The sequence below is a fragment of the Lemur catta genome, chromosome 7 (genome assembly GCF_020740605.2).
Source record: "Lemur catta isolate mLemCat1 chromosome 7, mLemCat1.pri, whole genome shotgun sequence".
Taxonomy (NCBI): domain Eukaryota; kingdom Metazoa; phylum Chordata; class Mammalia; order Primates; family Lemuridae; genus Lemur; species Lemur catta.
The window spans coordinates 369,818-395,415 of record NC_059134.1 but is presented as its reverse complement, the minus strand read 5'-3'; positions in this window follow the sequence as shown (position 1 = coordinate 395,415).

Below are 25,598 nucleotides of genomic sequence, written 5' to 3'. Positions count from 1 at the left end.
CCTAGGATAGTGTTAGGGTTAGGGTTAGCATCAGCCCTATGTTAGTGTTAGTTTTAGGGTTAGGGTTAGCATCAGCCCTAGGATAGTGTTAGGGTTAGGGTTAGCATCAGCTCAAGGATACTGTTAGGGTTAGCGTTAGGGTAGCATCAGCCCTAGGATAGTGTTAGGGTTAGGGTTAGGGTTAGCATCAGCCCTAGGATAGTGTTAGGGTTAGGGTTAGCATCAGCCCTAGGATAGTGTTAGGGTTAGGGTTAGGGTTATCATCAGGCCTAGGATAGTGTTAGGGTTAGGGTTAGCATCAGCCCTAGGATAGTGTTAGGGTTAGGGTTAGGGTTAGCATCAGCCCTAGGATAGTGTTAGGGTTAGGGTTAGCATCAGCCCTAGGATAGTGTTAGGGTTAGGGTTAGCATCAGCCCTAGGATAATGTTAGGGTTAGGGTTAGGGTTAGCATCAGCCGTAGGATAGTGTTAGGGTTAGGGTTAGCATCAGCCCTAGGATAATGTTAGGGTTAGGGTTAGGGTTAGCATCAGCCGTAGGATAGTGTTAGGGTTAGGGTTAGCCTCAGCCCTAAGATAGTGTTAGAGTTAGGGTTAGGGTTAGCATCAGCCCTAGGATAGTGTTAGGGTTAGGGTTAGCATCAGCCCTAGGATAGTGTTAGGGTTAGGGTTAGGGTTATCATCAGGCCTAGGATAGTGTTAGGGTTAGGGTTAGCATCAGCCCTAGGATAGTGTTAGGGTTAGGGTTAGGGTTAGCATCAGCCCTAGGATAGTGTTAGGGTTAGGGTTAGCATCAGCCCTAGGATAGTGTTAGTGTTAGGGTTAGGGTTAGCATCAGCCCTAGGATAGTGTTAGGGTTAGGGTTAGCATCAGCCCTAGTATAGTGTTAGGGTTAGGGTTAGGGTTAGCATCAGCCGTAGGATAGTGTTAGGGTTAGGGTTAGCCTCAGCCCTAAGATAGTGTTAGAGTTAGGGTTAGGGTTAGCATCAGCCCTAGGATAATGTTAGGGTTAGGGTTAGGGTTAGCATCAGCCCTAGGATAGTGTTAGGGTTAGGGTTATGGGTAGCATCAGCCCTAGGATAGTGTTAGTGTTAGGGTTAGCATCCGCCCTAGGATAGTGTTTGGGTTAGGGTTAGGGTTAGCATCAGCCCTAGGATAGTGTTAGGGTTAGGGTTAGGGGTAGCATCAGCCCTAGGATAGTGTTAGTGTTAGGGTTAGCATCCGCCCTAGGATAGTGTTAGGGTTAGGGTTAGGGTTAGCATCAGCCCTAGGATAGTGTTAGGGTTAGGGTTAGCATCAGCCCTAGGATAGTGTTAGGGTTAGGGTTAGGGTTAGCATCAGCCCTAGGATAGTGTTAGGGTTAGGGTTAGCATCAGCCCTAGGATAGTGTTAGGGTTAGGGTTAGGGTTAGCATCAGCCCTAGGATAGTGTTAGGGTTAGGGTTAGCATCAGCCCTTTGTTAGTGTTAGTGTTAGGGTTAGGGTTAGCATCAGCCCTAGGATAGTGTTAGGGTTAGGGTTAGGGTTAGCATCAGTTCAAGGATAGTGTTAGGGTTAGCGTCAGGGTAGCATCAGCCCTAGGATAGTGTTAGGGTTAGGGTTAGGGTTAGCATCAGCCCTAGGATAGTGTTAGGGTAAGGGTTAGCATCAGCCCTAGGATAGTGTTAGGGTTAGGGTTAGGGTTATCATCAGGCCTAGTATAGTGTTAGGGTTAGGGTTAGCATCAGCCCTAGGATAGTGTTAGGGTTAGGGTTAGGGTTAGCATCAGCCCTAGTATAGTGTTAGGGTTAGGGTTAGCTTCAGCCCTAGGATAGTGTTAGGGTTAGGGTTAGGGTTAGCATCAGCCCTAGGATAGTGTTAGGGTTAGGGTTAGCATCAGCCCCAGGATAGTGTTAGGGTTAGGGTTAGGGTTAGCATCAGCCGTAGGATAGTGTTAGGGTTATGGTTAGCCTCAGCCCTAAGATAGTGTTAGAGTTAGGGTTAGGGTTAGCATCAGCCCTAGGATAATGTTAGGGTTAGGGTTAGGGTTAGCATCAGCCCTAGGATAGTGTTAGTGTTAGGGTTGGCATCAGCCCTAGGATAGTGTTAGGGTTAGGGTTAGGGTTAGCATCCGCCCTAGGATAGTGTTAGGGTTAGTGTTAGGGTTAGCATCAGCCCTAGGATAGTGTTAGGGTTAGGGTTAACATAAACCCTAGGATAGTGTTAGGGTTAGGGTTAGGGTTATCATCAGGCCTAGGATAGTGTTAGGGTTAGGGTTAGGGTTAGCATCAGCCCTAGGATAGTGTTAGGGTTAGGGTTAGCATCAGCCCTAGGATAGTGTTAGGGTTAGGGTTAGGGTTAGCCTCAGCCGTAGGATAGTGTTAGGGTTAGGGTTAGCCTCAGCCCTAAGATAGTGTTAGAGTTAGGGTTAGGGTTAGCATCAGCCCTAGGATAATGTTAGGGTTAGGGTTAGGGTTAGCATCAGCCCTAGGATAGTGTTAGTGTTAGGGTTAGCATCAGTCCTAGGATAGTGTTAGGGTTAGGGTTAGGGTTAGCATCCGCCCTAGGATAGTGTTAGGGTTAGGGTTAGGGTTAGCATCAGCCCAAGGATAGTGTTAGGGTTAGTGTTAGCATCAGCCCAAGGATAGTGTTAGGGTTAGGGTTAGGGTTAGCATCAGCCCTAGGATAGTGTTAGGGTTAGGGTTAGCATCAACCCTAGGATAGTGTTTGGGTTAGGGTTAGGGTTAGCATCAGCCCTAGGATAGTGTTAGGGTTAGGGTTAGGGTTAGCATCAGCCCTAGGATAGTGTTAGTGTTAGGGTTAGCATCCGCCCTAGGATAGTGTTTGGGTTAGGGTTAGGGTTAGCATCAGCCCTAGGATAGTGTTAGGGTTAGGGTTAGCATCAGCCCTAGGATAGTGTTAGGGTTAGGGTTAGGGTTAGCATCAGCCCTAGGATAGTGTTAGGGTTAGGGTTAGCATCAGCCCTATGTTAGTGTTAGTGTTAGGGTTAGGGTTAGTATCAGCCCTAGGATAGTGTTAGGGTTAGGGTTAGCATCAGTTCAAGGATACTGTTAGGGTTAGCGTTAGGGTAGCATCAGCCCTAGGATAGTGTTAGGGTTAGGGTTAGGGTTAGCATCAGCCCTAGGATAGTGTTAGGGTTAGGGTTAGCATCAGCCCTAGGATAGTGTTAGGGTTAGGGTTAGCATCAGCCCTAGGATAGTGTTAGGGTTAGGGTTAGGGTTAGCATCAGCCGTAGGATAGTGTTAGGGTTAGGGTTAGCCTCAGCCCTAAGATAGTGTTAGAGTTAGGGTTAGGGTTAGCCTCAGCCCTAGGATAATGTTAGGGTTAGGGTTAGGGTTAGCATCAGCCCTAGGATAGTGTTAGTGTTAGGGTTAGCATCAGCCCTAGGATAGTGTTAGGGTTAGGGTTAGGGTTAGCATCCGCCCTAGGATAGTGTTAGGGTTAGGGTTAGGGTTAGCATCAGCCCTAGGATAGTGTTAGGGTTAGGGTTAACATAAACCCTAGGATAGTGTTAGGGTTAGGGTTAGGGTTATCATCAGGCCTAGGATAGTGTTAGGGTTAGGGTTAGGGTTATCATCAGGCCTAGCATAGTGTTAGGGTTAGGGTTAGGGTTAGCATCAGCCCTAGGATAGTGTTAGGGTTAGGGTTAGCATCAGCCCTAGGATAGTGTTAGGGTTAGGGTTAGGGTTAGCATCAGCCCTAGGATAGTGTTAGGGTTAGGGTTAGCATCAGCCCTATGTTAGTGATAGTGTTAGGGTTAGGGTTAGCATCAGCCCTAGGATAGTGTTAGGGTTAGGGTTAGGGTTAGCATCAGCTCAAGGATAGTGTTAGGGTTAGCGTTAGGGTAGCATCAGCCCTTGGATAGTGTTAGGGTTAGGGTTAGGGTTAGCATCAGCCATAGGATAGTGTTAGGGTTAGGGTTAGGGGTATCATCAGGCCTAGGATAGTGTTAGGGTTAGGGTTAGCATCAGCCCTAGGATAGTGTTAGGGTTAGGGTTAGGGTTAGCATCAGCCCTAGGATAGTGTTAGGGTTAGGGTTAGCATCAGCCCTAGGATAGTGTTAGGGTTAGGGTTAGGGTTAGCATCAGCCCTAGGATAGTGTTAGGGTTAGGGTTAGCATCAGCCCTAGGATAGTGTTAGGGTTAGGGTTGGGGTTAGCATCAGCCGTAGGATAGTGTTAGGGTTAGGGGTAGCCTCAGCCCTAAGATAGTGTTAGAGTTAGGGTTAGGGTTAGCATCAGCCCTAGGATAATGTTAGGGTTAGGGTTAGGGTTAGCATCAGCCCTAGGATAGTGTTAGTGTTAGGGTTAGCATCCGCCCTAGGATAGTGTTAGGGTTAGGGTTAGGGTTAGCATCCGCCCTAGGATAGTGTTAGGGTTAGGGTTAGGGTTAGCATCAGCCCTAGGATACTGTTAGGGTTAGGGTTAACATAAACCCTAGGATAGTGTTAGGGTTAGGGTTAGGGTTATCATCAGGCCTAGGATAGTGTTAGGGTTAGGGTTAGGGTTAGCATCAGTTCAAGGATAGTGTTAGGGTTAGCGTTAGGGTTAGCATCTGCCCTAGGATAGTGTTAGGGTTAGGGTTAGCATCAGCCCTAGGATAGTGTTAGGGTTAGGGTTAGGGTTAGCATCAGGCCGCGGATAGTGTTAGGGTTAGGGTTAGCATCAGCCCAAGGATAGTGTTAGGGTTAGGGTTAGGTTTAGCATCTGCCGTAGGATATTGTTAGGGTTAGGGTTAGGGTTAGCATCAGCCCAAGGATAGTGTTAGGGTTAGGGTTAGCATCAGCCTTAGGATAGTGTTAGGGTTAGGGTTAGGGTTAGCATCAGGCCCAGGATAGTGTTAGGGTTAGGGTTAGCATCAGCCCAAGGATAGTGTTAGGGTTAGGGTTAGGGTTAGCATCAGCCCTAGGATAGTGTTAGGGTTAGGGTTAGCATCAACCATAGGATAGTGTTTGGGTTAGGGTTAGGGTTAGCATCAGCCCTAGGATAGTGTTAGGGTTAGGGTTAGCCTCAGCCCTAGGAGAGTGTTAGGGTTAGGGTTAGGGTTAGCATCAGCCCTAGGATAGTGTTAGGGTTAGGGTTAGCATCAGCCCTAGGATAGTGTCAGGGTTAGGGTTAGGGCTATCATCAGGCCTAGGATAGTGTTAGGGTTAGGGTTAGCATCAGCCCTAGGATAGTGTTAGGGTTAGGGTTAGGGTTAGCATCAGCCCTAGGATAGTGTTAGGGTTAGGGTTAGCATCAGCCCTAGGATAGTGTCAGGGTTAGGGTTAGGGTTATCATCAGGCCTAGGATAGTGTTAGGGTTAGGGTTAGCATCAGCTCTAGGATAGTGTTAGGGTTAGGGTTAGGGTTAGCATCAGCCCTAGGATAGTGTTAAGGATAGGGTTATGGTTATCATCAGGCCTAGTATTGTGTGAGGTCTAGGGTTAGCATCAGACTTAGGATAGTGTTAGGGTTAGGGTTAGGGTTAGCATCAGCCCTAGGATAGTGTTAGGGTTAGGGTTAGCATCAGCCCTAGGATAGTGTTAGGGTTAGGGTTAGGGTTATCATCAGGCCTAGGATAGTGTTAGGGTTAGGGTTAGCATCAGCCCTAGGATAATGTTAGGTTTAGGGTTAGGGTTAGCATCAGCCCTAGGATAGTGTTAGGGTTAGGGTTAGCATCAGCCCTAGGATAGTGTTAGGGTTAGGGTTAGGGTTAGCATCAGGCCTAGGATAGTGTTAGGGTTAGGGTTAGCATCAGCCCTAGGATAGTGTTAGGGTTAGGGTTAGGGTTAGCATCAGCCCTTGGAGAGTGTTAGGGTTAGGGTTAGGGTTAGCATCAGCCCTAGGATAGTGTTAGTGTTAGGGTTAGCATCAGCCCTAGGATAGTGTTAGGGTGAGGGTTAGCATCAGCCCTAGGATAGTGTTAGGGTTAGGGTTAGGGTTAGCATCAGGCCTAGGATAGTGTTAGTGTTAGGGTTAGCATCAGCCCTAGGATAGTGTTAGGGTTAGGGTTAGGGTTAGCATCCGCCCTAGGATAATGTTAGGGTTATGGTTAGGATTAACATCAGCCCTAGGATAGTGTTAGTGTTAGGGTTAGCATCAGCCCTAGGATAGTGTTAGGGTTAGGGTTAGTGTTAGCATCCGCCCTAGGATAGTGTTAGGGGTAGGGTTAGCATCAGCCCTAGGATAGTGTTAGGGTTAGGGTTAGGGTTAGCATCAGGCCTAGGATAGTGTTAGTGTTAGGGTTAGCATCAGCCCTAGGATAGTGTTAGGGTTAGGGTTAGGGTTAGCATCCGCCCTAGGATAGTGTTAGGGTTAGGGTTAGGGTTAGCATCAGCCCTAGGATAGTGTTAGGGTTAGGGTTAACATAAATCCTAGGATAGTGTTAGGGTTAGGGTTAGGGTTATCATCAGGCCTAGGATAGTGTTAGGGTAAGGGTTAGGGTTAGCATCAGCCCAAGGATAGTGTTAGCGTTAGCGTTAGGGTTAGCATCAGCCCTAGGATAGTGTTAGGGTTAGGGTTAGGGTTAGCATCAGGCCCAGGATAGTGTTAGGGTTAGGGTTAGCATCAGCCCAAGGATAGTGTTAGGGTTAGGGTTAGGGTTAGCATCAGCCCTAGGATAGTGTTAGGGTTAGCGTTAGCATCAACCCTAGGATAGTGTTTGGGTTAGGGTTAGGGTTAGCATCAGCCCTAGGATAGTGTTAAGGTTAGGGTTAGCCTCAGCCCTAGGAGAGTGTTAGGGTTAGGGATAGGGTTAGCATCAGGCCTAGGATAGTGTTAGGGTTAGGGTTAGGGTTAGCATCAGATATAGGATAGTGTTAGGGTTAGGGTTAGCATCAGCCCTAAGATAGTGTTAGAGTTAGGGTTAGGGTTAGCATCAGCCCTAGGATAATGTTAGGGTTAGGGTTAGGGTTAGCATCAGCCCTAGGATAGTGTTAGTGTTAGGGTTAGCATCAGTCCTAGGATAGTGTTAGGGTTAGGGTTAGGGTTAGCATCCGCCCTAGGATAGTGTTAGGGTTAGGGTTAGGGTTAGCATCAGCCCAAGGATAGTGTTAGGGTTAGGGTTAGCATCAGCCCAAAAATAGTGTTAGGGTTAGGGTTAGGGTTAGCATCAGCCCTAGGATAGTGTTAGGGTTAGGGTTAGCATCAACCCTAGGATAGTGTTTGGGTTAGGGTTAGGGTTAGCATCAGCCCTAGGATAGTGTTAGGGTTAGGGTTAGGGTTAGCATCAGCCCTAGGATAGTGTTAGTGTTAGGGTTAGCATCCGCCCTAGGATAGTGTTTGGGTTAGGGTTAGGGTTAGCATCAGCCCTAGGATAGTGTTAGGGTTAGGGTTAGCATCAGCCCTAGGATAGTGTTAGGGTTAGGGTTAGGGTTAGCATCAGCCCTAGGATAGTGTTAGGGTTAGGGTTAGCATCAGCCCTATGTTAGTGTTAGTGTTAGGGTTAGGGTTAGCATCAGCCCTAGGATAGTGTTAGGGTTAGGGTTAGCATCAGTTCAAGGATACTGTTAGGGTTAGCGTTAGGGTAGCATCAGCCCTAGGATAGTGTTAGGGTTAGGGTTAGGGTTAGCATCAGCCCTAGGATAGTGTTAGGGTTAGGGTTAGCATCAGCCCTAGGATAGTGTTAGGGTTAGGGTTAGGGTTATCATCAGGCCTAGGATAGTGTTAGGGTTAGGGTTAGCATCAGCCCTAGGATAGTGTTAGGGTTAGGGTTAGGGTTAGCATCAGCCCTAGGATAGTGTTAGGGTTAGGGTTAGCATCAGCCCTAGGATAGTGTTAGGGTTAGGGTTAGCATCAGCCCTAGGATAGTGTTAGGGTTAGGGTTAGGGTTAGCATCAGCCGTAGGATAGTGTTAGGGTTAGGGTTAGCCTCAGCCCTAAGATAGTGTTAGAGTTAGGGTTAGCGTTAGCATCCGCCCTAGGATAGTGTTAGGGTTAGGGTTAGGGTTAGCATCAGCCCTAGGATAGTGTTAGGGTTAGGGTTAGGGTTAGCATCCGCCCTAGGATAGTGTTAGGGTTAGGGTTAGGGTTAGCATCAGCCCTAGGATAGTGTTAGGGTTAGGGTTAACATAAACCCTAGGATAGTGTTAGGGTTAGGTTTAGGGTTATCATCAGGCCTAGGATAGTGTTAGGGTTAGGGTTAGGGTTATCATCAGGCCTAGGATAGTGTTAGGGTTAGGGTTAGGGTTAGCATCAGCCCTAGGATAGTGTTAGGGTTAGGGTTAGCATCAGCCCTAGGATAGTGTTAGGGTTAGGGTTAGGGTTAGCATCAGCCCTAGGATAGTGTTAGGGTTAGGGTTAGCATCAGCCCTATGTTAGTGTTAGTGTTAGGGTTAGGGTTAGCATCAGCCCTAGGATAGTGTTAGGGTTAGGGTTAGGGTTAGCATCAGTTCAAGGATAGTGTTAGGGTTAGCGTTAGGGTAGCATCAGCCCTTGGATAGTGTTAGGGTTAGGGTTAGGGTTAGCATCAGCCCTAGGATAGTGTTAGGGTTAGGGTTAGGGGTATCATCAGGCCTAGGATAGTGTTAGGGTTAGGATTAGCATCAGCCCTAGGATAGTGTTAGGGTTAGGGTTATGGTTAGCATCAGCCCTAGGATAGTCTTAGGGTTAGGGTTAGCATCAGCCCTAGGATAGTGTTAGGGTTAGGGTTAGGGTTAGCATCAGCCCTAGGATAGTGTTAGGGTTAGGGTTAGCATCAGCCCTAGGATAGTGTTAGGGTTAGGGTTGGGGTTAGCATCAGCCGTAGGATAGTGTTAGGGTTAGGGTTAGCCTCAGCCCTAAGATAGTGTTAGAGTTAGGGTTAGGGTTAGCATCAGCCCTAGGATATTGTTAGGGTTAGGGTTAGGGTTAGCATCAGCCCTAGGATAGTGTTAGTGTTAGGGTTAGCATCAGCCCTAGCATAGTGTTAGGGTTAGGGTTAGGGTTAGCATCAGCCCTAGGATAGTGTTAGGGTTAGGGTTAGGGTTAGCATCAGCCCTAGGATAGTGTTAGGGTTAGGGTTAACATAAACCCTAGGATAGTGTTAGGGTTAGGGTTAGGGTTATCATCAGGCCTAGGATAGTGTTAGGGTTAGGGTTAGGGTTAGCATCAGTTCAAGGATAGAGTTAGGGTTAGCGTTAGGGTTAGCATCTGCCCTAGGATAGTGTTAGGGTTAGGGTTAGCATCAGCCCTAGGATAGTGTTAGGGTTAGGGTTAGGGTTAGCATCAGGCCCCGGATAGTGTTAGGGTTAGGGTTAGCATCAGCCCAAGGATAGTGTTAGGGTTAGGGTTAGGGTTAGCATCTGCCGTAGGATATTGTTAGGGTTAGGGTTAGGGTTAGCATCAGCCCAAGGATAGTGTTAGGGTTAGGGTTAGCATCAGCCTTAGGATAGTGTTAGGGTTAGGGTTAGGGTTAGCATCAGGCCCAGGATAGTGTTAGGGTTAGGGTTAGCATCAGCCCAAGGATAGTGTTAGGGTTAGGCTTAGGGTTAGCATCAGCCCTAGGATAGTGTTAGGGTTAGGGTTAGCATCAACCATAGGATAGTGTTTGGGTTAGGGTTAGGGTTAGCATCAGCCCTAGGATAGTGTTAGGGTTAGGGTTAGCCTCAGCCCTAGGAGAGTGTTAGGGTTAGGGATAGGGTTAGCATCAGGCCTAGGATAGTGTTAGGGTTAGGGTTAGGGTTAGCATCAGCCCTAGGATAGTGTTAGGGTTAGGGTTAGCATCAGCCCTAGGATACTGTCAGGGTTAGGGTTAGGGTTAGCATCAGCCCTAGGATAGTGTTAAGGTTAGGGTTATGGTTATCATCAGGCCTAGTATTGTGTGAGGTCTAGGGTTAGCATCAGACTTAGGATAGTGTTAGGGTTAGGGTTAGGGTTAGCATCAGCCCTAGGATAGTGTTAGGGTTAGGGTTAGCATCAGCCCTAGGATAGTGTTATGGTTAGGGTTAGGGTTATCATCAGGCCTAGGATAGTGTTAGGGTTAGGGTTAGCATCAGCCCGAGGATAATGTTAGGGTTAGGGTTAGGGTTAGCATCAGCCCTAGGATAGTGTTAGGGTTAGGGTTAGCATCAGCCCTAGGATAGTGTTAGGGTTAGGGTTAGGGTTAGCATCAGGCCTAGGATAGTGTTAGGGTTAGGGTTAGCATCAGCCCTAGGATAGTGTTAGGGTTAGGGTTAGGGTTAGCATCAGCCCTTGGAGAGTGTTAGGGTTAGGGTTAGGGTTAGCATCAGCCCTAGGATAGTGTTAGTGTTAGGGTTAGCATCAGCCCTAGGATAGTGTTAGGGTTAGGGTTAGCATCAGCCCTAGGATAGTGTTAGGGTTAGGGATAGGGTTAGCATCAGGCCTAGGATAGTGTTAGTGTTAGGGTTAGCATCAGCCCTAGGATAGTGTTAGGGTTAGGGTTAGGGTTAGCATCCGCCCTAGGATAATGTTAGGGTTATGGTTAGGATTAACATCAGCCCTAGGATAGTGTTAGTGTTAGGGTTAGCATCAGCCCTAGGATAGTGTTAGGGTTAGGGTTAGCATCAGCCCTAGGATAGTGTTAGGGTTAGGGTTAGGGTTAGCATCAGGCCTAGGATAGTGTTAGTGTTAGGGTTAGCATCAGCCCTAGGATAGTGTTAGGGTTAGGGTTAGGGTTAGCATCCGCCCTAGGATAGTGTTAGGGTTAGGGTTAGGGTTAGCATCAGGCCCAGGATAGTGTTAGGGTTAGGGTTAGCATCAGCCCAAGGATAGTGTTAGGGTTAGGGTTAGGGTTAGCATCAGCCCTAGGATAGTGTTAGGGTTAGCGTTAGCATCAACCCTAGGATAGTGTTTGGGTTAGGGTTAGGGTTAGCATCAGCCCTAGGATAGTGTTAAGGTTAGGGTTAGCCTCAGCCCTAGGAGAGTGTTAGGGTTAGGGATAGGGTTAGCATCAGGCCTAGGATAGTGTTAGGGTTAGGGTTAGGGTTAGCATCAGATATAGGATAGTGTTAGGGTTAGGGTTAGCATCAGCCCTAGGATAGTGTCAGGGTTAGGGTTAGGGTTATCATCAGGCCTAGGATAGTGTTAGGGTTAGGGTTAGGGTTAGCATCAGCCCTAGGATAGTGTTAGTGTTAGGGTTAGCATCAGCCCTAGGATAGTGTTAGGGTTAGGGTTAGGGTTAGCATCCGCCCTAGGATAGTGTTAGGGTTAGGGTTAGGGTTAGCATCAGCCCTAGGATAGTGTTAGGGTTAGGGTTAACATAAATCCTAGGATAGTGTTAGAGTTAGGGTTAGGGTTATCATCAGGCCTAGGATAGTGTTAGGGTAAGGGTTAGGGTTAGCATCAGTTCAAGGATAGTGTTAGCGTTAGCGTTAGGGTTAGCATCTGCCCTAGGATAGTGTTAGGGTTAGGGTTAGGGTTAGCATCAGCCCAAGGATAGTGTTAGGGTTAGGGTTTGCATCAGCCCTAGGATAGTGTTAGGGTTAGGGTTAGGGTTAGCATCAGGCCCAGGATAGTGTTAGGGTTAGGGTTAGCATCAGCCCAAGGATAGTGTTAGGGTTAGGGTTAGGGTTAGCATCAGCCCTAGGATAGTGTTAGGGTTAGGGTTAGCATCAACCATAGGATAGTGTTTGGGTTAGGGTTAGGGTTAGCATTAGCCCTAGGACAGTGTTAGGGTTAGGGTTAGCCTCAGCCCTAGGAGAGTGTTAGGGTTAGGGATAGGGTTAGCATCAGGCCTAGGATAGTGTTAGGGTTAGGGTTAGGGTTAGCATCAGCCCTAGGATAGTGTTAGGGTTAGGGTTAGCATCGGCCCTAGGATAGTGTCAGGGTTAGGGTTAGGGTTATCATCAGGCCTAGGATAGTGTTTGGGTTAGGGTTAGCATCAGCTCTAGGATAGTGTTAGGGTTAGGGTTAGGGTTAGCATCAGCCCTAGGATAGTGTTAAGGATAGGGTTATGGTTATCATCAGGCCTAGTATTGTGTGAGGTCTAGGGTTAGCATCAGACTTAGGATAGTGTTAGGGTTAGGGTTAGGGTTAGCATCAGCCCTAGGATAGTGTTAGGGTTAGGGTTAGAATCAGCCCTAGGATAGTGTTAGGGTTAGGGTTAGGGTTATCATCAGGCCTAGGATAGTGTTAGGGTTAGGGTTAGCATCAGCCCTAGGATAATGTTAGGGTTAGGGTTAGGGTTAGCATCAGCCCTAGGATAGTGTTAGGGTTAGGGTTAGCATCAGACCTAGGATAGTGTTAGGGTTAGGGTTAGGGTTAGCATCAGGCCTAGGATAGTGTTAGGGTTAGGGTTAGCATCAGCCCTAGGATAGTGTTAGGGTTAGGGTTAGGGTTAGCATCAGCCCTTGGAGAGTGTTAGGGTTAGGGTTAGGGTTAGCATCAGCCCTAGGATAGTGTTAGTGTTAGGGTTAGCATCAGCCCTAGGATAGTGTTAGGTTTAGGGTTAGCATCATCCCTAGGATAGTGTTAGGGTTAGGGTTAGGGTTAGCATCAGCCCTAGGATAGTGTTAGGGTTAGGGTTAGCATCAGCCCTTGGATAGTGTTAGGGTTAGGGTTAGAGTTAGCATCAGCCCTAGGATAGTGTTAGGGTTAGGGTTAGCATCAACCCTAGGATAGAGTTAGGGTTAGGGTTAGGGTTAGCATCAGGCCTAGGATAGTGTTATGGTTAGGGTTAGCATCAGCCCTAGGATAGTGTTAGGGTTAGGGTTCGGGTTAGCATCAGCCGTAGAATAGTGTTAGGGTTAGGGTTAGCCTCAGCCCTAAGATAGTGTTAGAGTTAGGGTTAGGGTTAGCATCAGCCCTAGGATAGTGTTAGGGTTAGGGTTAGTGTTAGCATCAGCCCTTGGTGAGTGTTAGGGTTAGGGTTAGGGTTAGCATCAGCCCTAGGGTAGTGTTAGTGTTACGGTTAGCATCAGCCCTAGGATAGTGTTAGGGTTAGGGTTAGCATCAGCCCTAGGATAGTGTTAGGGTTAGGGTTAGGGTTAGCATCATGCCTAGGATAGTGTTAGTGTTAGGGTTAGCATCAGCCCTAGGATAGTGTTAGGGTTAGAGTTAAGGGTTAGCATCCGCCCTAGGATAATGTTAGGGTTATGGTTAGGGTTAACATCAGCCCTAGGATAGTGTTAGTGTTAGGGTTAGCATCAGCCCTAGGATAGTGTTAGGGTTAGGGTTAGGATTAGCATCCGCCCTAGGATAGTGTTAGGGTTAGGGTTAGGGTTAGCATCAGCCCTAGGATAGTGTTAGGGTTAGGGTTAACATAAATCCTAGGATAGTGTTAGAGTTAGGGTTAGGGTTATCATCAGGCCTAGGATAGTGTTAGGGTAAGGGTTAGGGTTAGCTTCAGTTCAAGGATAGTGTTAGCGTTAGCGTTAGGGTTAGCATCTGCCCTAGGATACTGTTAGGGTTAGGGTTAGGGTTAGCATCAGCCCAAGGATAGTGTTAGGGTTAGGGTTTGCATCAGCCCTAGGATAGTGTTAGGGTTAGGGTTAGGGTTAGCATCAGGCCCAGGATAGTGTTAGGGTTAGGGTTAGCATCAGCCCAAGGATAGTGTTAGGGTTAGGGTTAGGGTTAGCATCAGCCCTAGGATAGTGTTAGGGTTAGGGTTAGCATCAACCATAGGATAGTGTTTGGGTTAGGGTTAGGGTTAGCATTAGCCCTAGGATAGTGTTAGGGTTAGGGTTAGCCTCAGCCCTAGGAGAGTGTTAGGGTTAGGGATAGGGTTAGCATCAGGCCTAGGATAGTGTTAGGGTTAGGGTTATGGTTAGCATCAGCCCTAGGATAGTGTTAGGGTTAGGGTTAGCATCGGCCCTAGGATAGTGTCAGGGTTAGGGTTAGGGTTATCATCAGGCCTAGGATAGTGTTTGGGTTAGGGTTAGCATCAGCTCTAGGATAGTGTTAGGGTTAGGGTTAGGGTTAGCATCAGCCCTAGGATAGTGTTAAGGATAGGGTTATGGTTATCATCAGGCCTAGTATTGTGTGAGGTCTAGGGTTAGCATCAGACTTAGGATAGTGTTAGGGTTAGGGTTAGGGTTAGCATCAGCCCTAGGATAGTGTTAGGGTTAGGGTTAGCATCAGCCCTAGGATAGTGTTAGGGTTAGGGTTAGGGTTATCATCAGGCCTAGGATAGTGTTAGGGTTAGGGTTAGCATCAGCCCTAGGATAATGTTAGGGTTAGGGTTAGGGTTAGCATCAGCCCTAGGATAGTGTTAGGGTTAGGGTTAGCATCAGACCTAGGATAGTGTTAGGGTTAGGGTTAGGGTTAGCATCAGGCCTAGGATAGTGTTAGGGTTAGGGTTAGCATCAGCCCTAGGATAGTGTTAGGGTTAGGGTTAGGGTTAGCATCAGCCCTTGGAGAGTGTTAGGGTTAGGGTTAGGGTTAGCATCAGCCCTAGGATAGTGTTAGTGTTAGGGTTAGCATCAGCCCTAGGATAGTGTTAGGGTTAGGGTTAGCATCAGCCCTAGGATAGTGTTAGGGTTAGGGTTAGGGTTAGCATCAGGCCTAGGATAGTGTTAGTGTTAGGGTTAGCATCAGCCCTAGGATAGTGTTAGGGTTAGGGTTAGGGTTAGCATCCGCCCTAGGATAATGTTAGGGTTATGGTTAGGATTAACATCAGCCCTAGGATAGTGTTAGTGTTAGGGTTAGCATCAGCCCTAGGATAGTGTTAGGGTTAGGGTTAGGGTTAGCATCCGCCCTAGGATAGTGTTAGGGTTAGGGTTAGCATCAGCCCTAGGATAGTGTTAGGGTTAGGGTTAGGGTTAGCATCAGGCCTAGGATAGTGTTAGTGTTAGGGTTAGCATCAGCCCTAGGATAGTGTTAGGGTTAGGGTTAGGGTTAGCATCCGCCCTAGGATAGTGTTAGGGTAAGGGTTAGGGTTAGCATCAGCCCTAGGATAGTGTTAGGGTTAGGGTTAACATAAATCCTAGGATAGTGTTAGGGTTAGGGTTAGGGTTATCATCAGGCCTAGGATAGTGTTAGGGTAAGGGTTAGGGTTAGCATCAGTTCAAGGATAGTGTTAGCGTTAGCGTTAGGGTTAGCATCTGCCCTAGGATAGTGTTAGGGTTAGGGTTAGGGTTAGCATCAGCCCAAGGATAGTGTTAGGGTTAGGGTTAGCATCAGCCCTAGGATAGTGTTAGGGTTAGGGTTAGGGTTAGCATCAGGCCCAGGATAGTGTTAGGGTTAGGGTTAGCATCAGCCCAAGGATAGTGTTAGGGTTAGGGTTAGGGTTAGCATCAGCCCTAGGATAGTGTTAGGGTTAGCGTTAGCATCAACCCTAGGATAGTGTTTGGGTTAGGGTTAGGGTTAGCATCAGCCCTAGGATAGTGTTAAGGTTAGGGTTAGCCTCAGCCCTAGGAGAGTGTTAGGGTTAGGGATAGGGTTAGCATCAGGCCTAGGATAGTGTTAGGGTTAGGGTTAGGGTTAGCATCAGATATAGGATAGTGTTAGGGTTAGGGTTAGCATCAGCCCTAAGATAGTGTTAGAGTTAGGGTTAGGGTTAGCATCAGCCCTAGGATAATGTTAGGGTTAGGGTTAGGGTTAGCATCAGCCCTAGGATAGTGTTAGTGTTAGGGTTAGCATCAGTCCTAGGATAGTGTTAGGGTTAGGGTTAGGGTTAGCATCCGCCCTAGGATAGTGTTAGGGTTAGGGTTAGGGTTAGCATCAGCCCAAGGATAGTGTTAGGGTTAGGGTTAGCATCAGCCCAAGGATAGTGTTAGGGTTAGGGTTAGGGTTAGCATCAGCCCTAGGATAGTGTCAGGGTTAGGGTTAGCATCAACACTAGGATAGTGTTTGGGTTAGGGTTAGAGTTAGCATCAGCCCTAGGATAGTGTTAGGGTTAGGGTTAGGGTTAGCATCAGCCCTAGGATAGTGTTAGTGTTAGGGTTAGCATCCACCCTAGGATAGTGTTTGGGTTAGGGTTAGGGTTAGCATCAGCCCTAGGATAGTGTTAGGGTTAGGGTTAGCATCAGCCCTAGGATAGTGTTAGGGTTAGGGTTAGGGTTAGCATCAGCCCTAGGATAGTGTTAGGGTTAGGGTTAGCATCAGCCCTATGTTAGTGTTAGTGTTAGGGTTAGGGTTAGCATCAGCCCTAGGATAGTGTTAGGGTTAGGGTTAGCATCAGTTCAAGGATACTGTTAGGGTTAGCGTTAGGGTAGCATCAGCCCTAGGATAGTGTTAGGGTTAGGGTTAGGGTTAGCATCAGCCCTAGGATAGTGTTAGGGTTAGGGTTAGCATCAGCCCTAGGATAGTTATAGGGTTAGGGTTAGGGTTATCATCAGGCCTAGGATAGTGTTAGGGTTAGGGTTAGCATCAGCCCTAGGATAGTGTTAGGGTTAGGGTTAGGGTTAGCATCAGCCCTAGGATAGTGTTAGGGTTAGGGTTAGCATCAGCCCTAGGATATTGTTAGGGTTAGGGTTAGGGTTAGCATCAGCCGTAGGATAGTGTTAGGGTTAGGGTTAGCCTCAGCCCTAAGATAGTGTTAGAGTTAGGGTTAGGGTTAGCATCCGCCCTAGGATAGTGTTAGGGTTAGGGTTAGGGTTAGCATCAGCCCTAGGATAGTGTTAGGGTTAGGGTTAGGGTTAGCATCCGCCCTAGGATAGTGTTAGGGTTAGGGTTAGGGTTAGCATCAGCCCTAGGATAGTGTTAGGGTTAGGGTTAACATAAACCCTAGGATAGTGTTAGGGTTAGGGTTAGGGTTATCATCAGGCCTAGGATAGTGTTAGGGTTAGGGTTAGGGTTATAATCAGGCCTAGGATAGTGTTAGGGTTAGGGTTAGGGTTAGCATCAGCCCTAGGATAGTGTTAGGGTTAGGGTTAGCATCAGCCCTAGGATAGTGTTAGGGTTAGGGTTAGGGTTAGCATCAGCCCTAGGATAGTATTAGGGTTAGGGTTAGCATCAGCCCTATGTTAGTGTTAGTGTTAGGGTTAGGGTTAGCATCAGCCCTAGGATAGTGTTAGGGTTAGGGTTAGGGTTAGCATCAGTTCAAGGATAGTGTTAGGGTTAGCGTTAGGGTAGCATCAGCCCTTGGATAGTGTTAGGGTTAGGGTTAGGGTTAGCATCAGCCCTAGGATAGTGTTAGGGTTAGGGTTAGGGGTATCATCAGGCCTAGGATAGTGTTAGGGTTAGGGTTAGCATCAGCCCTAGGATAGTGTTAGGGTTAGGGTTAGGGTTAGCATCAGCCCTAGGATAGTCTTAGGGTTAGGGTTAGCATCAGCCGTAGGATAGTGTTAGGGTTAGGGTTAGGGTTAGCATCAGCCGTAGGATAGTGTTAGGGTTAGGGTTAGCCTCAGCCCTAAGATAGTGTTAGAGGTAGGGTTAGCGTTAGCATCCGCCCTAGGATAGTGTTAGGGTTAGGGTTAGGGTTAGCATCAGCCCTAGGATAGTGTTAGGGTTAGGGTTAGGGTTAGCATCCGCCCTAGGATAGTGTTAGGGTTAGGGTTAGGGTTAGCATCAGCCCTAGGATAGTGTTAGGGTTAGGGTTAACATAAACCCTAGGATAGTGTTAGGGTTAGGGTTAGGGTTATCATCAGGCCTAGGATAGTGTTAGGGTTAGGGTTAGGGTTATCATCAGGCCTAGGATAGTGTTAGGGTTAGGGTTAGGGTTAGCATCAGCCCTAGGATAGTGTTAGGGTTAGGGTTAGCATCAGCCCTAGGATAGTGTTAGGGTTAGGGTTAGGGTTAGCATCAGCCCTAGGATAGTGTTAGGGTTAGGGTTAGCATCAGCCCTATGTTAGTGTTAGTGTTAGGGTTAGGGTTAGCATCAGCCCTAGGATAGTGTTAGGGTTAGGGTTAGGGTTAGCATCAGTTCAAGGATAGTGTTAGGGTTAGCGTTAGGGTAGCATCAGCACTTGGATAGTGTTAGGGTTAGGGTTAGGGTTAGCATCAGCTCTAGGATAGTGTTAGGGTTAGGGTTAGGGGTATCATCAGGCCTAGGATAGTGTTAGGGTTAGGATTAGCATCAGCCCTAGGATAGTGTTAGGGTTAGGGTTATGGTTAGCATCAGCCCTAGGATAGTCTTAGGGTTAGGGTTAGCATCAGCCCTAGGATAGTGTTAGGGTTAGGGTTAGGGTTAGCATCAGCCCTAGGATAGTGTTAGGGTTAGGGTTAGCATCAGCCCTAGGATAGTGTTAGGGTTAGGGTTGGGGTTAGCATCAGCCGTAGGATAGTGTTAGGGTTAGGGTTAGCCTCAGCCCTAAGATAGTGTTAGAGTTAGGGTTAGGGTTAGCATCAGCCCTAGGATATTGTTAGGGTTAGGGTTAGGGTTAGCATCAGCCCTAGGATAGTGTTAGTGTTAGGGTTAGCATCAGCCCTAGCATAGTGTTAGGGTTAGGGTTAGGGTTAGCATCAGCCCTAGGATAGTGTTAGGGTTAGGGTTAGGGTTAGCATCAGCCCTAGGATAGTGTTAGGGTTAGGGTTAACATAAACCCTAGGATAGTGTTAGGGTTAGGGTTAGGGTTATCATCAGGCCTAGGATAGTGTTAGGGTTAGGGTTAGGGTTAGCATCAGTTCAAGGATAGAGTTAGGGTTAGCGTTAGGGTTAGCATCTGCCCTAGGATAGTGTTAGGGTTAGGGTTAGCATCAGCCCTAGGATAGTGTTAGGGTTAGGGTTAGGGTTAGCATCAGACCCCGGATAGTGTTAGGGTTAGGGTTAGCATCAGCCCAAGGATAGTGTTAGGGTTAGGGTTAGGGTTAGCATCTGCCGTAGGATATTGTTAGGGTTAGGGTTAGGGTTAGCATCAGCCCAAGGATAGTGTTAGGGTTAGGGTTAGCATCAGCCTTAGGATAGTGTTAGGGTTAGGGTTAGGGTTAGCATCAGGCCCAGGATAGTGTTAGGGTTAGGGTTAGCATCAGCCCAAGGATAGTGTTAGGGTTAGGCTTAGGGTTAGCATCAGCCCTAGGATAGTGTTAGGGTTAGGGTTAGCATCAACCATAGGATAGTGTTTGGGTTAGGGTTAGGGTTAGCATCAGCCCTAGGATAGTGTTAGGGTTAGGGTTAGCCTCAGCCCTAGGAGAGTGTTAGGGTTAGGGATAGGGTTAGCATCAGGCCTAGGATAGTGTTAGGGTTAGGGTTAGGGTTAGCATCAGCCCTAGGATACTGTCAGGGTTAGGGTTAGGGTTAGCATCAGCCCTAGGATAGTGTTAAGGTTAGGGTTATGGTTATCATCAGGCCTAGTATTGTGTGAGGTCTAGGGTTAGCATCAGACTTAGGATAGTGTTAGGGTTAGGGTTAGGGTTAGCATCAGCCCTAGGATAGTGTTAGGGTTAGGGTTAGCATCAGCCCTAGGATAGTGTTAGGGTTAGGGTTAGGGTTATCATCAGGCCTAGGATAGTGTTAGGGTTAGGGTTAGCATCAGCCCGAGGATAATGTTAGGGTTAGGGTTAGGGTTAGCATCAGCCCTAGGATAGTGTTAGGGTTAGGGTTAGCATCAGCCCTAGGATAGTGTTAGGGTTAGGGTTAGGGTTAGCATCAGGCCTAGGATAGTGTTAGGGTTAGGGTTAGCATCAGCCCTAGGATAGTGTTAGGGTTAGGGTTAGGGTTAGCATCAGCCCTTGGAGAGTGTTAGGGTTAGGGTTAGGGTTAGGATCAGCCCTAGGATAGTGTTAGTGTTAGGGTTAGCATCAGCCCTAGGTTAGTGTTAGGGTTAGGGTTAGCATCAGCCCTAGGATAGTGTTAGGGTTAGGGATAGGGTTAGCATCAGGCCTAGGATAGTGTTAGTGTTAGGGTTAGCATCAGCCCTAGGATAGTGTTAGGGTTAGGGTTAGGGTTAGCATCCGCCCTAGGATAATGTTAGGGTTATGGTTAGGATTAACATCAGCCCTAGGATAGTGTTAGTGTTAGGGTTAGCATCAGCCCTAGGATAGTGTTAGGGTTAGGGTTAGCATCAGCCCTAGGATAGTGTTAGGGTTAGGGTTAGGGTTAGCATCAGGCCTAGGATAGTGTTAGTGTTAGGGTTAGCATCAGCCCTAGGATAGTGTTAGGGTTAGGGTTAGGGTTAGCATCCGCCCTAGGATAGTGTTAGGGTTAGGGTTAGGGTTAGCATCAGGCCCAGGATAGTGTTAGGGTTAGGGTTAGCATCAGCCCAAGGATAGTGTTAGGGTTAGGGTTAGGGTTAGCATCAGCCCTAGGATAGTGTTAGGGTTAGCGTTAGCATCAACCCTAGGATAGTGTTTGGGTTAGGGTTAGGGTTAGCATCAGCCCTAGGATAGTGTTAAGGTTAGGGTTAGCCTCAGCCCTAGGAGAGTGTTAGGGTTAGGGATAGGGTTAGCATCAGGCCTAGGATAGTGTTAGGGTTAGGGTTAGGGTTAGCATCAGATATAGGATAGTGTTAGGGTTAGGGTTAGCATCAGCCCTAGGATAGTGTCAGGGTTAGGGTTAGGGTTATCATCAGGCCTAGGATAGTGTTAGGGTTAGGGTTAGCATCAGCTCTAGGATAGTGTTAGGGTTAGGGTTAGGGTTAGCATCAGCCCTAGGATAGTGTTAAGGTTAGGGTTAGGGTTATCATCAGGCCTAGGATAGTGTGAGGGCTAGGGTTAGCATCAGACTTAGGATAGTGTTAGGGTTAGGTTTAGGGTTAGCATCAGCCCTAGGATAGTGTTAGGGTTAGGGTTAGCATCAGCCCTAGGATAGTGTTAGGGTTAGGGTTAGGGTTAGCATCAGCCCTAGGATAGTGTTAGGGTTAGGGTTAGCATCAGCCCTTGGATAGTGTTAGGGTTAGGGTTAGAGTTAGCATCAGCCCTAGGATAGTGTTAGGGTTAGGGTTAGCATCAACCCTAGGATAGAGTTAGGGTTAGGGTTAGGGTTAGCATCAGGCCTAGGATAGTGTTATGGTTAGGGTTAGCATCAGCCCTAGGATAGTGTTAGGGTTAGGGTTCGGGTTAGCATCAGCCGTAGAATAGTGTTAGGGTTAGGGTTAGCCTCAGCCCTAAGATAGTGTTAGAGTTAGGGTTAGGGTTAGCATCAGCCCTAGGATAGTGTTAGGGTTAGGGTTAGGGTTAGCATCAGCCCTTGGTGAGTGTTAGGGTTAGGGTTAGGGTTAGCATCAGCCCTAGGGTAGTGTTAGTGTTAGGGTTAGCATCAGCCCTAGGATAGTGTTAGGGTTAGGGTTAGCATCAGCCCTAGGATAGTGTTAGGGTTAGGGTTAGGGTTAGCATCAGCCCTAGGATAGTGTTAGGGTTAGGGTTAGCATCAGCCCTAGGGTAGTGTTAGTGTTAGGGTTAGCATCAGCCCTAGGATAGTGTTAGGGTTAGGGTTAGCATCAGCCCTAGGATAGTGTTAGGGTTAGAGTTAAGGGTTAGCATCCGCCCTAGGATAATGTTAGGGTTATGGTTAGGGTTAACATCAGCCCTAGGATAGTGTTACTGTTAGGGTTAGCATCAGCCCTAGGATAGTGTTAGGGTTAGGGTTAGGGTTAGCATCCGCCCTAGGATAGTGTTAGGGTTAGGGTTAGGGTTAGCATCAGCCCTAGGATAGTGTTAGGGTTAGGGTTAACATAAATCCTAGGATAGTGTTAGAGTTAGGGTTAGGGTTATCATCAGGCCTAGGATAGTGTTAGGGTAAGGGTTAGGGTTAGCATCAGTTCAAGGATAGTGTTAGCGTTAGCGTTAGGGTTAGCATCTGCCCTAGGATAGTGTTAGGGTTAGGGTTAGGGTTAGCATCAGCCCAAGGATAGTGTTAGGGTTAGGGTTTGCATCAGCCCTAGGATAGTGTTAGGGTTAGGGTTAGGGTTAGCATCAGGCCCAGGATAGTGTTAGGGTTAGGGTTAGCATCAGCCCAAGGATAGTGTTAGGGTTAGGGTTAGGGTTAGCATCAGCCCTAGGATAGTGTTAGGGTTAGGGTTAGGGTTAGCATCCGCCCTAGGATAATGTTAGGGTTATGGTTAGGATTAACATCAGCCCTAGGATAGTGTTAGTGTTAGGGTTAGCATCAGCCCTAGGATAGTGTTAGGGTTAGGGTTAGGGTTAGCATCCGCCCTAGGATAGTGTTAGGGTTAGGGTTAGCATCAGCCCTAGGATAGTGTTAGGGTTAGGGTTAGGGTTAGCATCAGGCCTAGGATAGTGTTAGTGTTAGGGTTAGCATCAGCCCTAGGATAGTGTTAGGGTTAGGGTTAGGGTTAGCATCCGCCCTAGGATAGTGTTAGGGTTAGGGTTAGGGTTAGCATCAGCCCTAGGATAGTGTTAGGGTTAGGGTTAACATAAATCCTAGGATAGTGTTAGGGTTAGGGTTAGGGTTATCATCAGGCCTAGGATAGTGTTAGGGTAAGGGTTAGGGTTAGCATCAGTTCAAGGATAGTGTTAGCGTTAGCGTTAGGGTTAGCATCTGCCCTAGGATAGTGTTAGGGTTAGGGTTAGGGTTAGCATCAGCCCAAGGATAGTGTTAGGGTTAGGGTTAGCATCAGCCCTAGGATAGTGTTAGGGTTAGGGTTAGGGTTAGCATCAGGCCCAGGATAGTGTTAGGGTTAGGGTTAGCATCAGCCCAAGGATAGTGTTAGGGTTAGGGTTAGGGTTAGCATCAGCCCTAGGATAGTGTTAGGGTTAGCGTTAGCATCAACCCTAGGATAGTGTTTGGGTTAGGGTTAGGGTTAGCATCAGCCCTAGGATAGTGTTAAGGTTAGGGTTAGCCTCAGCCCTAGGAGAGTGTTAGGGTTAGGGATAGGGTTAGCATCAGGCCTAGGATAGTGTTAGGGTTAGGGTTAGGGTTAGCATCAGATATAGGATAGTGTTAGGGTTAGGGTTAGCATCAGCCCTAAGATAGTGTTAGAGTTAGGGTTAGGGTTAGCATCAGCCCTAGGATAATGTTAGGGTTAGGGTTAGGGTTAGCATCAGCCCTAGGATAGTGTTAGTGTTAGGGTTAGCATCAGTCCTAGGATAGTGTTAGGGTTAGGGTTAGGGTTAGCATCCGCCCTAGGATAGTGTTAGGGTTAGGGTTAGGGTTAGCATCAGCCCAAGGATAGTGTTAGGGTTAGGGTTAGCATCAGCCCAAGGATAGTGTTAGGGTTAGGGTTAGGGTTAGCATCAGCCCTAGGATAGTGTCAGGGTTAGGGTTAGCATCAACACTAGGATAGTGTTTGGGTTAGGGTTAGGGTTAGCATCAGCCCTAGGATAGTGTTAGGGTTAGGGTTAGGGTTAGCATCAGCCCTAGGATAGTGTTAGTGTTAGGGTTAGCATCCACCCTAGGATAGTGTTTGGGTTAGGGTTAGGGTTAGCATCAGCCCTAGGATAGTGTTAGGGTTAGGGTTAGCATCAGCCCTAGGATAGTGTTAGGGTTAGGGTTAGGGTTAGCATCAGCCCTAGGATAGTGTTAGGGTTAGGGTTAGCATCAGCCCTATGTTAGTGTTAGTGTTAGGGTTAGGGTTAGCATCAGCCCTAGGATAGTGTTAGGGTTAGGGTTAGCATCAGTTCAAGGATACTGTTAGGGTTAGCGTTAGGGTAGCATCAGCCCTAGGATAGTGTTAGGGTTAGGGTTAGGGTTAGCATCAGCCCTAGGATAGTGTTAGGGTTAGGGTTAGCATCAGCCCTAGGATAGTGTTAGGGTTAGGGTTAGGGTTATCATCAGGCCTAGGATAGTGTTAGGGTTAGGGTTAGCATCAGCCCTAGGATAGTGTTAGGGTTAGGGTTAGGGTTAGCATCAGCCCTAGGATAGTGTTAGGGTTAGGGTTAGCATCAGCCCTAGGATAGTGTTAGGGTTAGGGTTAGGGTTAGCATCAGCCCTAGGATAGTGTTAGGGTTAGGGTTAGCCTCAGCCCTAAGATAGTGTTAGAGTTAGGGTTAGGGTTAGCATCCGCCCTAGGATAATGTTAGGGTTAGGGTTAGGGTTAGCATCAGCCCTAGGATAGTGTTAGGGTTAGGGTTAGGGTTAGCATCCGCCCTAGGATAGTGTTAGGGTTAGGGTTAGGGTTAGCATCAGCCCTAGGATAGTGTTAGGGTTAGGGTTAACATAAACCCTAGGATAGTGTTAGGGTTAGGGTTAGGGTTATCATCAGGCCTAGGATAGTGTTAGGGTTAGGGTTAGGGTTATAATCAGGCCTAGGATAGTGTTAGGGTTAGGGTTAGGGTTAGCATCAGCCCTAGGATAGTGTTAGGGTTAGGGTTAGCATCAGCCCTAGGATAGTGTTAGGGTTAGGGTTAGGGTTAGCATCAGCCCTAGGATAGTGTTAGGGTTAGGGTTAGCATCAGCCCTATGTTAGTGTTAGTGTTAGGGTTAGGGTTAGCATCAGCCCTAGGATAGTGTTAGGGTTAGGGTTAGGGTTAGCATCAGTTCAAGGATAGTGTTAGGGTTAGCGTTAGGGTAGCATCAGCCCTTGGATAGTGTTAGGGTTAGGGTTAGGGTTAGCATCAGCCCTAGGATAGTGTTAGGGTTAGGGTTAGGGGTATCATCAGGCCTAGGATAGTGTTAGGGTTAGGGTTAGCATCAGCCCTAGGATAGTGTTAGGGTTAGGGTTAGGGTTAGCATCAGCCCTAGGATAGTCTTAGGGTTAGGGTTAGCATCAGCCGTAGGATAGTGTTAGGGTTAGGGTTAGGGTTAGCATCAGCCCTAGGATAGTGTTAGGGTTAGGGTTAGCATCAGCCCTAGGATAGTGTTAGGGTTAGGGTTGGGGTTAGCATCAGCCGTAGGATAGTGTTAGGGTTAGGGTTAGCCTCAGCCCTAAGATAGTGTTAGAGTTAGGGTTAGGGTTAGCATCAGCCCTAGGATATTGTTAGGGTTAGGGTTAGGGTTAGCATCAGCCCTAGGATAGTGTTAGTGTTAGGGTTAGCATCAGCCCTAGGATAGTGTTAGGGTTAGGGTTAGGGTTAGCATCCGCCCTAGGATAGTGTTAGGGTTAGGGTTAGGGTTAGCATCAGCCCTAGGAGAGTGTTAGGGTTAGGGTTAACATAAACCCTAGGATAGTGTTAGGGTTAGGGTTAGGGTTATCATCAGGCCTAGGATAGTGTTAGGGTTAGGGTTAGGGTTAGCATCAGTTCAAGGATAGTGTTAGGGTTAGCGTTAGGGTTAGCATCTGCCCTAGGATAGTGTTAGGGTTAGGGTTAGCATCAGCCCTAGGATAGTGTTAGGGTTAGGGTTAGGGTTAGCATCAGGCCCCGGATAGTGTTAGGGTTAGGGTTAGCATCAGCCCAAGGATAGTGTTAGGGTTAGGGTTAGGGTTAGCATCTGCCGTAGGATATTGTTAGGGTTAGGGTTAGGGTTAGCATCAGCCCAAGGATAGTGTTAGGGTTAGGGTTAGCATCAGCCTTAGGATAGTGTTAGGGTTAGGGTTAGGGTTAGCATCAGGCCCAGGATAGTGTTAGGGTTAGGGTTAGGGTTAGCATCCGCCCTAGGATAATGTTAGGGTTATGGTTAGGATTAACATCAGCCCTAGGATAGTGTTAGTGTTAGGGTTAGCATCAGCCCTAGGATAGTGTTAGGGTTAGGGTTAGGGTTAGCATCCGCCCTAGGATAGTGTTAGGGTTAGGGTTAGCATCAGCCCTAGGATAGTGTTAGGGTTAGGGTTAGGGTTAGCATCAGGCCTAGGATAGTGTTAGTGTTAGGGTTAGCATCAGCCCTAGGATAGTGTTAGGGTTAGGGTTAGGGTTAGCATCCGCCCTAGGATAGTGTTAGGGTAAGGGTTAGGGTTAGCATCAGCCCTAGGATAGTGTTAGGGTTAGGGTTAACATAAATCCTAGGATAGTGTTAGGGTTAGGGTTAGGGTTATCAT